We start from the raw sequence: 15,855 nt of genomic DNA on the forward strand, positions 1-15,855 counted from the left end.
TAAATGTAAGCATTACTCTCTCAGAGAACCTTTAATCCTGGACTTCTCCTTGACTTGCTCAATCAGTTGAATTTACATTTTCTTGGTTAGTACTGTTACAGAATGTGGTCTTATTTTTCATAACAAAGTCATCTCATACACTATTGTATGTGTGGTATCATTATCTATATATTTATCTCCATTACTTGCACAAACTCTGTTTGGGTAAAAACTGTCTGTATTCATCATTGAAACAAAACCTCCTAATTACAAGGCTCCCAAATAGTAGCTAAATCAATTATGAAATCATATGAAAAGAACAATGAGAAATTGATAAATTGATCAATTGGATAGATGAATGGGTGAATTAATGCAGTTTGACAAAGTGATAAAAAAAGGAGATATTTAGGAAAATGGAAACAAGATACAGCAAGAAACTTCCCTGTGACCTTGCTTTCAACAGAAGTGTAGTGCATGGAATGTGAGGAGATTGGAGGAGTAAGTTGTAATCAGCCTATGAATTAATTGCTTAACAAGTTAAGAAGTTTGTTTGCTTTGGGACTTGAGCCATAGCACAGCGGGAATTTCGTTTCCCTTGCACGTGGCTGACCTGGGTTCAATTCCCAGCATCCCATATGGTCCCCCGAGCACTGCCAGGAGTTATTCCTGAGTGCAGAGCCAGGAGTAACCCCTGAACATCGCTGGGTGTGACCCCTCCCCCAAAAAAGAAGTTTGTTTGCTTGGCTTTTTGTTTGTCTGTTTTGTCTTGATTTTTAATCCTGAACATTTGAGAATTGAAGGCAGATTATATAATTATATTCGTGGATTTAAAATAAATAATCAAGATAATCCCAGCAATGTGAGAGGACAGAGAGTAAAATGTTTTCAGAGAAACCAGACCAAAGCTGCTACGACTATGCAGAATTGGCATTCAAGCTGAACCAATCAAGGGGAGCAAGACCATGGAATATATATCATGTGTGCTTCAGAGATGAAGCACCTAGCAGCTTCTGTGGGGGCCAATCAAAGACTCTAAATGTAGAAGATGCAATGAAAGTCTGGGAGTAAGTATAAAGGATTGGTAAGGACCATTTTTTTTATCACTCAATAAATTTAGTTCTTTGTATAATAACATTGGTTTGTCTTTCTCCCTGGCCACAGGAAGCTTAGGCTTACTGAGTAAGACCCATCACAATGCTCCTGAAGCACTCCCATTTCCTCGGCATTCATCTTTAACTTCTCTGTGCTCTGTTTTCTCTACCTGTTAATCACTCATTTCCCCTAAGCATGTGACTTGTAAATCAAATTCCTGAAAAATCTGTGGATTTTTATTTGTCATGATATATTGCTTTTCTCCTTCCTTTATGTTCTTTGTGTAGTTTACTTCAGAGCAATGTCCTTTTTCAATAGACATAGGAAGACAGTTAATGCTATGCTTTTGTAACTTGGGGAGTTAACTGACTTTGAATAATATTCACTCCTGGACACCTGTTTTCTTGGATTAAGCCTCAGTTGCTCTTAGTTCCTAATGATGTAGGCAGGTAGTCAGGGAAAGCCCTTCCCGCCCCCCAAGGCAATGGCAAAATCCACAGCCCTGCAGAAAACAGGAAAAACAGGAACTAAGGTCTGATAAGCCCCTCACGGATCCACAGCAACAGACCCAGAGAAGCTCTCTCAGGAATAAAAGGCCAGGAAAGGAATTTCAAAGAAGACCATCACCTTTCCCAACCACCCTGGTAACCCCCTAAGCAATAAGCCCACATGAGGGCAGGTTGGAGAAATCCTATAAAGGCCACTATGACAAAAGGAAGGGCGTGCATATGCTGCCCAAGCCCATGTGCTGCTTGCGCCCACATGGCTTAGCACATGTGGCAGCTGAGCACATGTGTCGCCCACATCTCCCCTCTTTCGTGTCTAATGCTGGTATGTTGCAGAGGCTCTCTCTGCCCTTGGAGAAGCCCAAGTTCTCTCTTGAGTACGTTACTCTCTCTCTCACCACACCTTAAAAATCCTCCAAATAAAATCTGTTTATTTCATTGCTTGACTACTTCTGAGATTCCTTTCTGCGAGGCGAGACAAGAACCCAGTAACCCTGGGTCCCGAGTGGCAGAGGCATGTGGGGAGAAAGTGACTGTCTTTCTCCTCCCCGCTTCACATAAGTCACCAGTGGGACCCTCCAACATCACTAGTATCCTAAGAGCAGGGTCCTGATGAGGGACTGCATGAACCCAGGGCAACCTGGGATCGGAACAGGCCAGACCAAGAGTCATAATACTTAACTATAAGTTAAGAGCATGATCATAGACAAATCGTGTCATGATCCAAAGAGTAACAACTGGATTAGGACCCTGCTAGGGTTAGGAAAGACTAATCTGGCCTGAGCATTGTAGTCTGGGATCTATAGTGAGATGACCCCTGGAGAGCCACCTGCCGGACCAGCCAACAGTTGAATGGGTCGAGAGGGAAGGTGAGGATCAAAGAAATTATATACAAGTGGTTGAGAGGGCTGAGTTCTTGTGGAACAGCAGCATTTGTCTTTATTTCAGACAACCTCTTATACATCTCTATAAGGAACTTGGCAGGTAAAATCATCCATTGTAATTGCAAAAATCATATTCCCAAGATCATATATACAAAACAAACATGGGAAGCACAATATAATGAAAACAATGTTACTTAGATCAGTAACAGGAAATAGGAACAAGGTAGAAATAATAACAAAGTATACTGAAGAATGGCAGAGTCTCCTGCCCCGCACCTGGCTGTCCTCACCAGGGCCCCTTGGAGGGAGGGGGGTTGAGTTTCCCTCTCTGCCCCGAGCACAGCCCCAGAAGCAGAAGACCTACAGAACCAGCCACAGCCATGCCAAGACCACTCTCCACTTGGCTGGACAAGTCTCATGCATGAAGGAACCAGCAGAGGAACCCAGGCATGCGGGTCCTGTGGCAGAGATCTCTAAGCCTGCTCGGATTGGGACTGGGTCTTCTCCACCCAGATCCCCCATCTTCCAGGAGGTAGACGTTACACCCAACAGCTGCTGCCGGCGCCAGGTGGTTCCCATCAATAGCCAAGACCCAGAGACTATAAAACCCATATCCTGGAAGAGAACAGCGCAGAGTCTCCTGCCCCCGCACCTGGCTGTCCTCACTGGGGCCCCTTGGAGGGGGGCGGTTTGAGTTTCCCTCCCTGCCCCAAGCAGAGCCTCAGCAGCTGAAGACTTCCAGAACCAGCCACAGCCATGCCGAGACCACTCTCCACATGACCAGACAAGCCTCATGCATGAAGGAACCGGCAGAGGAACCCAGGGATGGGGGTCCCGGAGCTGAGATCTGCAAGCCTGCTTGGATTGGAACTGGGCCTCCTCCACCCAGATCCCCCATCTTCCAGTAGGTAGGCGTTACACCCACCAGCTGCTGCCGGCGCCAGGTGGTTCCCATCAACGGCCAAGACCCAGAGACTATAAAACTCAGCTCCTGGAAGCGTGCGGCCGTGTTAATGGCACACAACATCTTATTATCTCATTTTTACTTTGGAGAACCTGGCAGGCTACCAAAAGTATCCTTCCCACATGGCAGAGTTTGGCAAACTTCCCGTGTCATACTCAATATTCCAAATTCCAGTGACAATGATAGGTCTCATTCTCCTAGCCCTGAAAGAGCATTGAATATGGCTCTTTTAAAATCTCAGGGCTAGGAAGAAGAAGACATTACTGGTGCCTGCTCAAGGCAATCAACGGACAACAGGATGATCGTGATTGTGATCATGATACTGAAGAACACTCTGACCCTTCCTGTTTACTTTTCATGATTTACCAAGGTGTTATTTCCTGAATATGCTACAAAATCACAATGCATCCATTTCTTATTAATTTCTCTTGCAAATTGAGGATGATGAAGTATTAACTTCTCTGTAGGCTTGAGTTAGCAACATAATGACTACTCCACTTATTAGAGGTTGTGGGACAGAGAGCTATGCCAAGTACACTTGGCTCTCTGAATGAGGCAGCCCCAGAGCTAGGTCCACATAAGGATCCTGCACAAGCAGGCAGCTCCCCGCAGCCACCCTACAATCTTAATGTATCTTTTATTGTGCCCATACAAAATCACTAATGTTATTAAGTAGAATTAAGATGAATATTTAAATGGTTGTTGGACTAAGAAAAGAAGAAACACACCCCTAGATAGTATTTTACCCTTTAGTGGATCTCCTGACTACAGGAGATCTTTGTCTTATCTTAGAAGCGCGCCCCCCCCCCCCCCTTTTTAAAAAATTTTTATTAGAGAAACACCATGAGGTACAGTTGTAGACTTAAAAATGTTTGTGCTTGGGTTTCAGTTATACAATGATCAAGTACCCATCCCTCCACCAATGCCCATTCTCCACGACCAATGAACCCAGTATTCCTCCCCCACTCCCATCTCACCCTGCCTCTGTGGCAGAGCATTCCCTTTTGTTCCTCTCTTCTTTTGGGTGCTGTGGTTTGCAAAAGAGGAATTGAGTGGTAATCATGTTCGGTCTATAGTCTACTTTCAGCATGCTTCTCCCATCCTGCGCGGATCCTCCCAACAGCCTTTATTTGGTACTCCCTTGGGCTTTCATATGTTGATTGTACTACCTGACCTGGGTGTAGTGGCTATCCCCAGTGCCTGGAGGTTGGGAGGGAGACCAAGGCTGTAAGACGCAGCAGGAGAGACTAGCATGGAGAAAAGGAGGAGACGGTAATGAGGAGCAGTGTGAAACTGGAATGGGGCACTTAATAAGATTGAAACAGGTGGGGGGGGGTCGGGAGGGGGATGAATTTTAATAAACAGCAACTGATCGCCAACTAGACTGTCGACCCTGTTCACTCCTTCACGTGTCTGTTGGTGGTGGCTGCAGGCTGAGATGGGGAAGTGGCTCATGGCCACCAGAGGTACACACACAATGGATGAGAGAGAAACCACCGCCAAGGGCACTGTTCACTTATTTATTTTGTAATTACACAATGCTTGCCTAACTTTATAATTTATTAGTATAATTAGTGATGTCAATGATTAAATTATGATTAAGGAGATGTTTAAATTAAAGATGAGAGCCAGAGAGACAATTCAGGGGTAAGACATATGTTTTATATGCAACCAACCCCGTGTTGAACTCTGCGCCACCCACTCTTCCACGAATTGCCAGGTGCAATCCTGGAGATCCCTGAGCAGCACCAGCACCAGTCCTGAAGGTCTCCAGGGATTTCTGGGGTAACCATGATAATTCCTGATGTGGCAGGACCTTAGCAGCACCAAATTCATAAGTTGCAACATTGATTCATGAGCCTGAATGTTGCAGAATCACCAAGACAGGTCCCCAAGGTCTGGTGAGCACTGTTCGGGTCTAAATAAATCAATAATAAACAGATACTCAAGTATACATATACAAAGGTAATGAAGGATAAAGTAATTTTGAGTTATTATTTGGTGGAAAAATGAATACAAATGTTCATACAGCTTATTTTAAGAGGTAAATTGGAAAAACTTACATTTTAAGATATAGTTCTTGGACTTTTTTCCCCCCACTGTTTAAACAGATTTTCAGACATGCTAATATTTCTTGGACCATTTTACATAAACACTAAACAAAATATGTCCTATATACTTAATTCATTTTCAGGAAGAAATAAAAATATCTTTTGAAGCAGATGAAGAAATACGCAAATATTTTCCTTATTTTACATGGCTTGTCTGACATTTTATGTGGATATTGATGTTTATTGGTGAGGTAAAATAATTCCTAGCAGTGGACCATGGGAGCATAGGTTGAGCTGCCATTAGAAAGTTCTAGGTCTTTGGACAATCAATTGTTTATATGTGGATGCTGGCTGGTTGCCCTTCCCATAAACCATCTCCTATTCTACCCATCTTTGCTCTCTTTTAGATCTGAATAGACAATCTCTAAGAACTATCACCCACACTCCTGTGTTAGTTAGGTTTTGGTAGAGAAAGCACATGTGGGAAATTGGATGGTAGAAAAATAGAGGGGCTTTCGTTGTCATTCTTCTGACTCTGATGCGTATTTTTCAGGATATTACTCTTCCCAGCTGTATCTCTCATTATTCTGCAGTGACTCTGTTCTTTGTTCCTCTTGTACAGTCATTCCTAGAAAAAATAATAGTACAATTCTCGCTAATCTCTGGCTCACACCCTATTTTTTTGGTGTATAAATAATGTGAGCATGAATTCAAAGATTGCTCCTCTACTGTTGTCTCTTTCTGATATAAACTTCTATTTTGTTTCCGCCAAGTTCCCAAATCAAACAAACTTGATTCTATGAGCTGATTTATTATTGTTACTTATGGAGCCGGAGCAAGTTATGATTTGGATGTAAAATGTGCACAGCAATAAAATGTACTTTATAGATACCTTGTGAGCTTTAAATGAGGAGTGCTTAAAGTGCCTCAGATTAACTTACCACTTAATATTTAAATAAATATTATAGTAAATATTAAAATAAAAATAAGACATTTTAATGAAATGATTAAAGGGAAGTTCCAGTATTGGCTTTTAGGTATTGTGAGGTTATAAAGATATAAAGAGTCATATTATTTTTCATCTCTAAATTGATTCACTTCTTAACCGAAGATGAAATATTAGATCAGGATAATTTTAATTTCTTGGTTTCCAAGCAGGAATATCCACCTTGTTCCCACCATAGAAAGGCATTAGTAAGCTAATAATTTCTACCAAAAATTTAATAAATGGGTGTTTAAGTGAATGTTTAAACTCCAGTATTGGCTTATTTTTTAATTAATATTTTAAGTTACAGCTTAAAATAAAAAAAATATTGCCATATCATATCATATTTGTATTTGAGGGGGGAAAAGGTACATTTTCTTGCTTCTAAAATCTCCAAGAAGATACATTAGAAATATCACTTAACTTCAGTGCCTAGACTTACTAGAGCATGCTTTAAGAGAGACTAAAAATAACTAACTCATACTTTAATAGATGATCCATCTGAAATGAAACACAGCAGCACTACCTGAAGACAAAGCTAACAATAAAAAATAAAAGCATATAAATGGAGTACATTCCAGAGGCCAGAATTCCTTTGTAGTTGACAAGAAACTCAAAGAAAGACTACATTATATAGTTGCCAAGAAAGGCAAGGGAAAAAGAAAGTGCTGTAAGGAATGTATCAATTCCTCTCAAGCTGTCCATCTACATCCGATCAATAGCTCTTCCAACCATGGGACGTTCAGGCTTTCAGCCTGAGAAATTGAAGTTCTCAAAACAAGTCAGGGTTGCAACACAAGTCCATCATGGTGTGTCACAGAAATGAAATGAGTTGTCTCCTGCTCGATTGATGACTGGCATCAAACCAGCAGGGAAAAAAGAAGAAAATAAATGAGATGATGTAGGTTTTTGAAAAGTTGCTTCAGCGATTTCTCTGGAAAAGTTTACATTCACCGAATGGGTCTATTCACTATTTGTAGCACATGCCTGTTAGTAACAAGGGGATTATACAATCATACACAATATGCAATAATAGTGGCAAGGGAATGATGTCCAGGAGAATTCTTTAATGCAATGATGCTTTCGTAAAGATCTAAATAATAGTCCTAGAACTACTCAGCCTGGGGTGTGGGGGTGTGGAAGACCATGGAATGCCTATGCATTGACAGAAGATGGAAAAAATCAAGGGCAGAATCAGGTGACTTTTCAAAACAAAGTGATGCTACAGATCTACATAATGACAGGGAATAACACGAGCTGGCAATGCCCTATCCTGTAAAATAAACTTGCAAGAAAAAAAATCGAAGTCTGCTCAACATATGTCTGTGTTGCACAGCTAAAAAGACCCCTGTTGTGCCTACGAACAGGCCAGCAAAATCCATGTTTGGTGCAATTGCTGAGTTTCATGTTGACAAAGTAAAACACAACAACAACTTTGTTATCCATGCTATGAATCCTCCTGTTTGTCTATTATCCAGATATTCAAAGTCATTGGAATGAAAATACTTTCCATGAGCATGTGCAGATGCCATGGATATGAGAGAACTGAAACTATTGTGAAGTCTTGCATGTATCACTTTCCTTAGTTACAGCTTGTAGCAAAGAAAAGAGCACAGAAAGCACTTTGAAGACCTGGAAAAAAAGGTGAAGAGTATGCTGCTCAGAGGTGAGATAATAGTATCGTTTTAGGTGGTCTCAGTTAGCATCATCCAGGTATTCTCTAGGAGGTATTATGTCTTTGACAACTACTGGGAGGCCTAGGTTGAAGCGAATTAAACTGGTCAGCCATGATCTAGTTTCTCTTCCACTTCACATTCTTGGTTTGATTTTATCTTAAAGAATATTTTTATAATTTATTTCTCATTAGCTCAGTTCATCTATCTTTAAATATGGACTTTCTCCTCCTGATGATAAGAGATTCTTCTTTTATTAGTTTTTTGTTTGTTTGTTTGTTTGGGGAATACACTTCTGGATCTGCAAACTAAAATTAATTCTACTTGTGCAAGGAGAACCATATGGGATGCTGGGGATTGAACCTGGGCTGGTCACATTCAAGGCAAAGAGCCTACCTGCTGTACTATCTCTCAGCCCTTGATACGACATCCTAAGACCTCTCTAAACAACACAAAGGATGACTGGCAGGAAATTCAAGGAATTTACTTCAAAATATTAATGCATAAAAGTTTTCTTCCTTCCTGTGCCTGCTGCGCAAAAATCGTGTGGCACCGTGGTGAATACAATTCAGCTCTGCGATGTTTACTGAATCGGCAGTCACTCTGTTATCAAATATATAATTTTGTACAGAATTCCTGAAATATATACAGTATTTACTTCAGTTTAGTAGGAATAAGCTGGGAGTATAGCTGTAAATTAGTGTTCAGAAAATTGCAGTTAGTATATAATGGAACACACTTGGAAACATATACTAATAATTCTGTCCTCCTAATGTGTTCACAGATGTGATTCCATACATGAAACATGATTTTTTAAAAGCATATAACAAATTCTTTAAGCCTGTGTCTTAATGAAATCAGGGCCAAGTCCTATTTGATGTATTCGTGATTGACAGAAAGGAGGTGAGTTGCTATTTCTGCACTATCATGATTTCTTCATCTCTTCTTTTCTTTTCTTCCTACTCTTTTTTCTCTTTCCCTACTACTTCTCCCCCTTCCTTCTGAATGACAAAATGAAATTGTACTTTCCATAAACTTATCCACAAACATGTAAAATGCTAACGTTATAGAGAATTTAATATCATATTTCAGGTAATATATTTATATCAATAAATATAAGGAATTTAGTTAAAACATGTCTGCTGCTATTGGGGTCTCTAATTTACACATAGTATTTGTTTGTTTATTGAAGTCCACTTTTATATTTGTTTATTCACTTCTGGATAGTTTTAAATTTCCAGGCATCTAAGAAATTGAGGAATTTGCTCTTACTGATGATTCACTTCATTCCCACCTACTTTCACCAAAGAAAAAACTGTCAGGCTGTACCTAGGAGAGAATCCCATTAGAATACATTTGGATATTTCTCTGTTTATTGAGTTGAGTTGAGGGTGGTTGGTCACAGCAGGGAGATCACTCTCTGAGTGGCATATCAAACTTGTGCTCTGTTGGTCCATAAACAAGGATAATTAGCCTAAAACTGTGAAAAAGAATCAGTTCTAAAAAATAATCAGGAAGTTCTTGCTTTTGTAGTCTGTTAATAATATTGGTTCCTCTTTTGTATATGAAAGCTATGATATACTAGAGATTTGATAACACCCAAATAAAAGTGTCTTTAATTGAATCTGAAGTGCCCAAAAATCAACTCTGCACTTTCCTGAATGCACTTTGAATTACCTCAGAATTTGGGTTTTTGGTTGTTGAAATTTTATATACTAGTGATCATCAAGGTAACTGGTACACAAACATTTTCATTGTGAATACATTTTTTTAAATGAGAAATAATTCCTTTAACGATATAAAATAATGTATTTTATAAAATACTGAAAATTATATTGTTTAGTTCAAGTCTGCTTAAATTTTAATGACTTTTTCCTCTTTTATTAGAGACACAGAAGAACTTCTATATTACTCAGATCTTAGAAAAAAACTATCTAAGAGTTGTCTAGATGATTTCTTCTGTTAATTGTATCAATCACCAGGATTTAATGCTCAGACATAATCTTCGAGACAGGGAATCACTCAATAAGTTGCTGTTCATAAATTTGCATAATTTCTACCTTGTTACTTCTGGGAGGGATTTAATATAAAAATTTAGTCTACCATGATGTTCTCTACCATCTGAAATGTTGGTACTTAGTTTAGGTTGTATTAAATCATAACAAACATTGTATACATCAGTAACTATCTCTCCTCTACATTTATTAAATGTTTCTCCTTTCCCTTATTTCCCTTCTTCCTTAATCCATCTCTTAACTCTGCCAAGCCTGACTAGTTTTTGTTTATATTTTTTGTTTTTGTTTTTATAATCTCTTCCAGAAAACCTTCTCTAATCTCTTGTTAAGTGCATCACTACCATGTTGGGACATTTAGAAACTCTTCTCTTTATGAGATTCTTTTTATATACTTTACCATATTCTACTTGAGTTTTTTTAATCACTTGTATTCTACAAATAAATTATGAGCTCCTTCAGGAAAAGGCACTGTTTGAAGCTGATATGCCATAATCTGTCGTTGAGTTTTGCTTGGAGTATTTGCTCAATAAATATTTGCGTACTAAATTAATGAAGGCATTACTCACCCGCCCCTATTCTTTCCTCCTGAAATCTACTCAGTTTTAATAAAGTGAAGTAATCAGATTGAAAGAGATCTTTTGAACAGAGAAATTTTTTAAATAAACATGTAAAAGCAGATAGGCTCATAGTAGAGGCTCCAAAGTATTTTCAAAATTAATTCAAAATGGTGCTTGTGAATTAGGCTGATTTTCTACCCATGTGTAAGTTTTCCAGATGTGATCATCACAACAGTACTTTATTGTGCTTGCTATGCTCTTCAGATCCAGAAATGATAATTAATGTGTGATTGTATAGAAGCATAAGTTAAATAAATAGGAATTAACTTATCATTCAAAATTGCTCATGCTAAAGTTGAAGTTTTGTGTTCTGAATAGGTATTTACTTGTTCAATAGAGTCTTTAGAGTAACATGATGTTTAAGAGAATGTTACAGTGTAAGAGGATGATTATAGGATAAAGGGTTAAAAAATGGTCAGTGTGAGTTACTTATTTTTTTCTTTTTTGTTTTTGCACTTGTCTCTGTTTCTGAAAGATCCTTGTCCAGTGGATCAATTTGTCATCAGGAAGGTAATCTATATTTACTTTGCAGCAGGTACTGTAGCTCTTATCTCCGCATTTAGCTGATTCAGCTCCAACCCAAGACCACTTTGACCTCAGAAATATTCCCTGCTAACTGTCCTCCTGTTCACTCCAATTTGTACTGCCTAAACGTTTACTGCTGAGTGTCCCTCTGGCCATTTTGAAAGGTGTTTCATCACACTACAATAAATGTGAAATACTGGTGCACTCAAAATAGCACACACACACACACACACATGCACACACACACACATACCCACATACACATACAAAAGGCTGCTGGATATCGACATGGGACTGGACAGGGGCATTTATTATACTTTCCTCTTTTACCACTGTCTACCTTTGGCAAAGGAAGATTGTAAGTGTCCCTGGTGGTCTATGTCGATCAATACTACACAGGAGCTAAATTAGACCTCAAGTCAAGCACACATCTATGTTGGCTGAGATACCTTCAACCTAAAATCCCTGGAAAATTTACATTTTTCCACTAAGTTAACCAGTAATAGAGTGAAATGAGTGAGAAAAAAGCAGCTGTCTAGTTGATATCTTGAATCCTTTCAAACAAACATGGTCTAAGTTTTAGCCCCCATAGGTGTACTACAGAATTAGCTGAACAGTCTTTCAAGTTCACATCTTAGAAACATTATTTATGGAGTGAAAACTTCCTCCTTAAGGAAAAAAATCATTATGGTATAAAACTACAAGAATTAAACAATCTGATTTATTAATGTTTTCCTATAGTACCTAGTCTTCTAAATTCTGCAGTTAGTTGGAAAACACATATTTATTTAACAACATAAAAACAGAAGAACTGTTTTGTCCTAATTTTATATATCTAGAGTTTCAGTGCATCATAATACTTACTAGGAATCAAATAGTTCACTGAGTGAGCCAGATTTCGTGGAATGGTTGGCGCAAGGGTTGAATAGAACAAGCCCTGCAAATGAATCTAATAGAACTATTAATAAAGTATTCTTGAGAAAATTGGCACAGTATCCAAAACAAATTTTATCTATTGTAAAGTGACTCAGTAGTCCATTTTCTGGAAGTATGTTAATAAATATCTAACAGTTCTTGGAGAAGTAGGCATAATATTAGTATTTTGAAATTTCTTTGGGTGGATTTGATCTAGCAATTTGATGTCACTGTTGACTAAGGGAGAATTGGTAAAAGATAGCCAGGATGGCTTTTATGAGTTGGAACACTCTAGTTCCAATATATTATTAATATTTACAACTTAACTTTTCAATCTCATATAATTACTGAGATATAGAAAAATAACATGGAAAAATGAGAAACTATTTAGCATAAGTACTATAATGTGCTTGTTTGCTTCTTGTTTTTTCAGCCAATTCTACAAAGTTAAACATGTTTTTGTAATTATTTGAAAATTTCCACTACATTTCTTTATGTTTGAGGCTGAAAAACTTTATTTTCTCATTAAATAATCCAAAAGTATTTGTTTAAATAACAAATAAGCAAAAATCAATGCAAACTGATGTTTATTATATATGTAGGGCTATTATGTCTATATTATTCCTCACATACACGACTATCTTCTCCCTCTTATTGAAGTCTCTCTTCAAATACAACTTTCTGAAAAATGCTTATCTGAAGGACTCCATTATCTTCTAATATACTAAAAATTATTTTTACTTGTCAATGTGAATATTATCTAATTCTATAGTTATGGTGTATTCCATAAATTTTTTACTTATGCCTTTCCAATTCCAGGAAAAGTGCCTGGTCTATAGCATATAGCCAGTGACTACTTGCAGAATGAATGAAACATTCCCTAATGTGTGGGAATTATATTCAAGATTCATAATAATTAGGATGAATTTTCTAATTCAGATGTAGTTATTTCCTTTATTACTGAAAGTTATAGGGTTCTAGCAATTTTTTCAAGGTATAGACTCATAATTCTGTTATTTACATATGATACTGTTAAAAGAGCAAATATTGCTCTGTCTAGAAATTTTCAGGGTTTCTTAAAAGACTGTCATTGACCTCAAAAAGAAGGGACTCAGTGGATAGGTCTCAAGTCTCAAGTTTGTATAGAGGATCAAATTCTATCAGGTCTGTTTATATGTAGAAAGGAGAATAGGCAAGTTCAGGGTAGAGACTATATGCATTTGAATAAAATATTTCCAGGGCTAAAATTTGGAAAACAGTTTTAAACGCCCTTAACTCAAAACCCCAATCTTTTCATCTATAGTTCTAATTACTTACTTTCTTATGATTGATTTACAAGCAAATATTTGCTTACTTTGTTTATATATTTTTATTTATAAATTTATTTATAAATTTATTTATTTTATTTATAAATTTATAAAAAACACCTTACGAGGTAGAGTTATGTTATTACAAGGGTCTTCTTCGTTTTTCTAAGATGTAAAGTGTGTTCATCACATATTTAACTGTAATTTATAGAAGTGGTTTAGAAGAAAATCAATAGAAGAACAGAAGATTTAAGAAGAAAAAAAATTTTTGGCTTTTGGGACACACTGGTGGGGTTCAGGGTTTATGACTGACTTCGTGCTCAGTGATCACCCCTGATGTATCTCAGGGAACCATCTGGGTATTGAATATTGACTCCCTGGTCAGTTGTTTGCAAGGCAAGCAAGCATACACACTATCACTGTGACCCAGGAAGAAGTATTTTAAAAGATAGTTTTTTTTTCTTTTAAGTTTTAACAGTTTACTATCAAGCTTTGAAGAAAATAATTTTGAAAAATAAATCAAGAGAGCCTGGAGAGCCAGGTGACTTCTGCTTGTAAACAATTTGAATTCAATTTGTGGCAGAAAGTACCAGCTCTTCTGGATCAATAGGGTGCATTCAGCATAGCTGACATGCTACACCTGATCCACAGCCAATCTGACTGGAGACCTATTAGTGAGACCTGAGGGACTTTCTCTAGCTTTTATCTCAAGGTACGTCTCCAAGGATTACAGGTAGTGGAGGCTAATTATGTCTGCTCTATTACCTGCATGGGGAGCCCTCTGTTCTACAATTTACCTTCCAATTTCTACATTTGCCTTCCAATTTCAATGAAGAAATCAGAATGCTACAGTGTACTAAAGATAAAATGATAGTTCCACATGCACCCTTGTCTGCCTTTATTTCTCAATAGAATGCACTGTCACGTGGACACACACAGACACACAGACACACACACACACACACACACACACACACACACACACACACGTGAGCGGGTGGGCCAAGGGCCAAAGAGATAATAGCTGGAATGACCTGTTACAATTTTACCTTGTTTGCTTTGTAGCTTTTCTTCAGAAGTCAGTCCCCTTTCCAATGTAATTATGTAATTAGAGCTAAAGACTATAAACAAATAGAGATTTTCCCCCTCTCCCTGGAGCCCTGGAGTCCAGCCTTTCAATGCTGAGCCTGTGGACTCCTACACCTTACTGACACATGGAGGCGCCTAAAACTTCTTACATTCCTAAATTACCTGCTCTTCTTCTTGGACTTAAAACCAACAGAAACACAAATAAAAAGCAGAGTGCTGTTCTTAACGTCCATTTACTAAATTTTAAACTGATACAGTTTTGATAAATAGTTCTTTTTCTTCAAATTAATAATTTACCTAATTGTATAGCCTATTCAAACTTTCATAATACATTACGACAATGGATCAAACAAATCTTTTGGCAATGTTTACCACCTATGCGTAAACTATCATTGTCTGAACAACCTCCTATATTACTGCATTTGCTAGTTACAGAATATTTTTGTATTTGTGAGACAGAGTAATCCCAGGTGAATAGAGAGATAGGAGCGATTAAGGACTATGTTGGCTATATAATAAACAAATTGACAAAAGTCAATTTGTAGTGATTGATTACTACATGATTTTAGCCTATGTAAATAAAGAAATTAAAATTATTTAATATGATATAGCATACTTCCTATTCTCATTTAAATAATTGAGTTTTAACTCTGGCATCTAACATATATTACATTAAATTTTATTTTGTACTTTAGGTCTTATTGTGGTAATCACCATATCGACCCTGTCTTAAATGGAGCTTTCCCGCCTCTTGGCAGGCATATAACACATTTATTTCATATTACTTGGTTTAAAAATACTTTAAGAGGAGCCGCCAGAGCCGGGAATGGGGGGCCCAGCGCTCACCTGGCAATTCCCCCGCTCCCAAAGCAGCTGCTGCTGCTCCTCCGCTGCTGCCACGGCTTTCCCCGGGGCCAAGCCTTCCCTGGGGCTTTGATTTCCAGCGCCACTTCAGGCAGGATGGCTATAGTGAATAAAGTCCTCTCAGGAAATGGGCAGATTTCAGTAGGAAAAAAAAAGCCACCAGTTGTCAACCTTCAGATAAATCCCCTTTTTGCTCCACCTCAGTCCTGGCCATTAGCATCTCCAAGTGGGATTTCTGCTTGTTCAAGAGGAGATTGGAACCCAGATGTGCTGCACCTGTTCCAGGGGGAACAGAGGTGTTTATGCTGTACTGGATGGCAAACACCCCACCCAGGAGAGTTCCCATAAACGCCAAGAGTGAGCTGGGTTCTCACAGTGTTTACGGTGCT

This window comes from Sorex fumeus, unplaced genomic scaffold, assembly GCF_029834395.1.
Source record: "Sorex fumeus unplaced genomic scaffold, SorFum_2.1 ptg000035l, whole genome shotgun sequence".
Classification (NCBI taxonomy): domain Eukaryota; kingdom Metazoa; phylum Chordata; class Mammalia; order Eulipotyphla; family Soricidae; genus Sorex; species Sorex fumeus.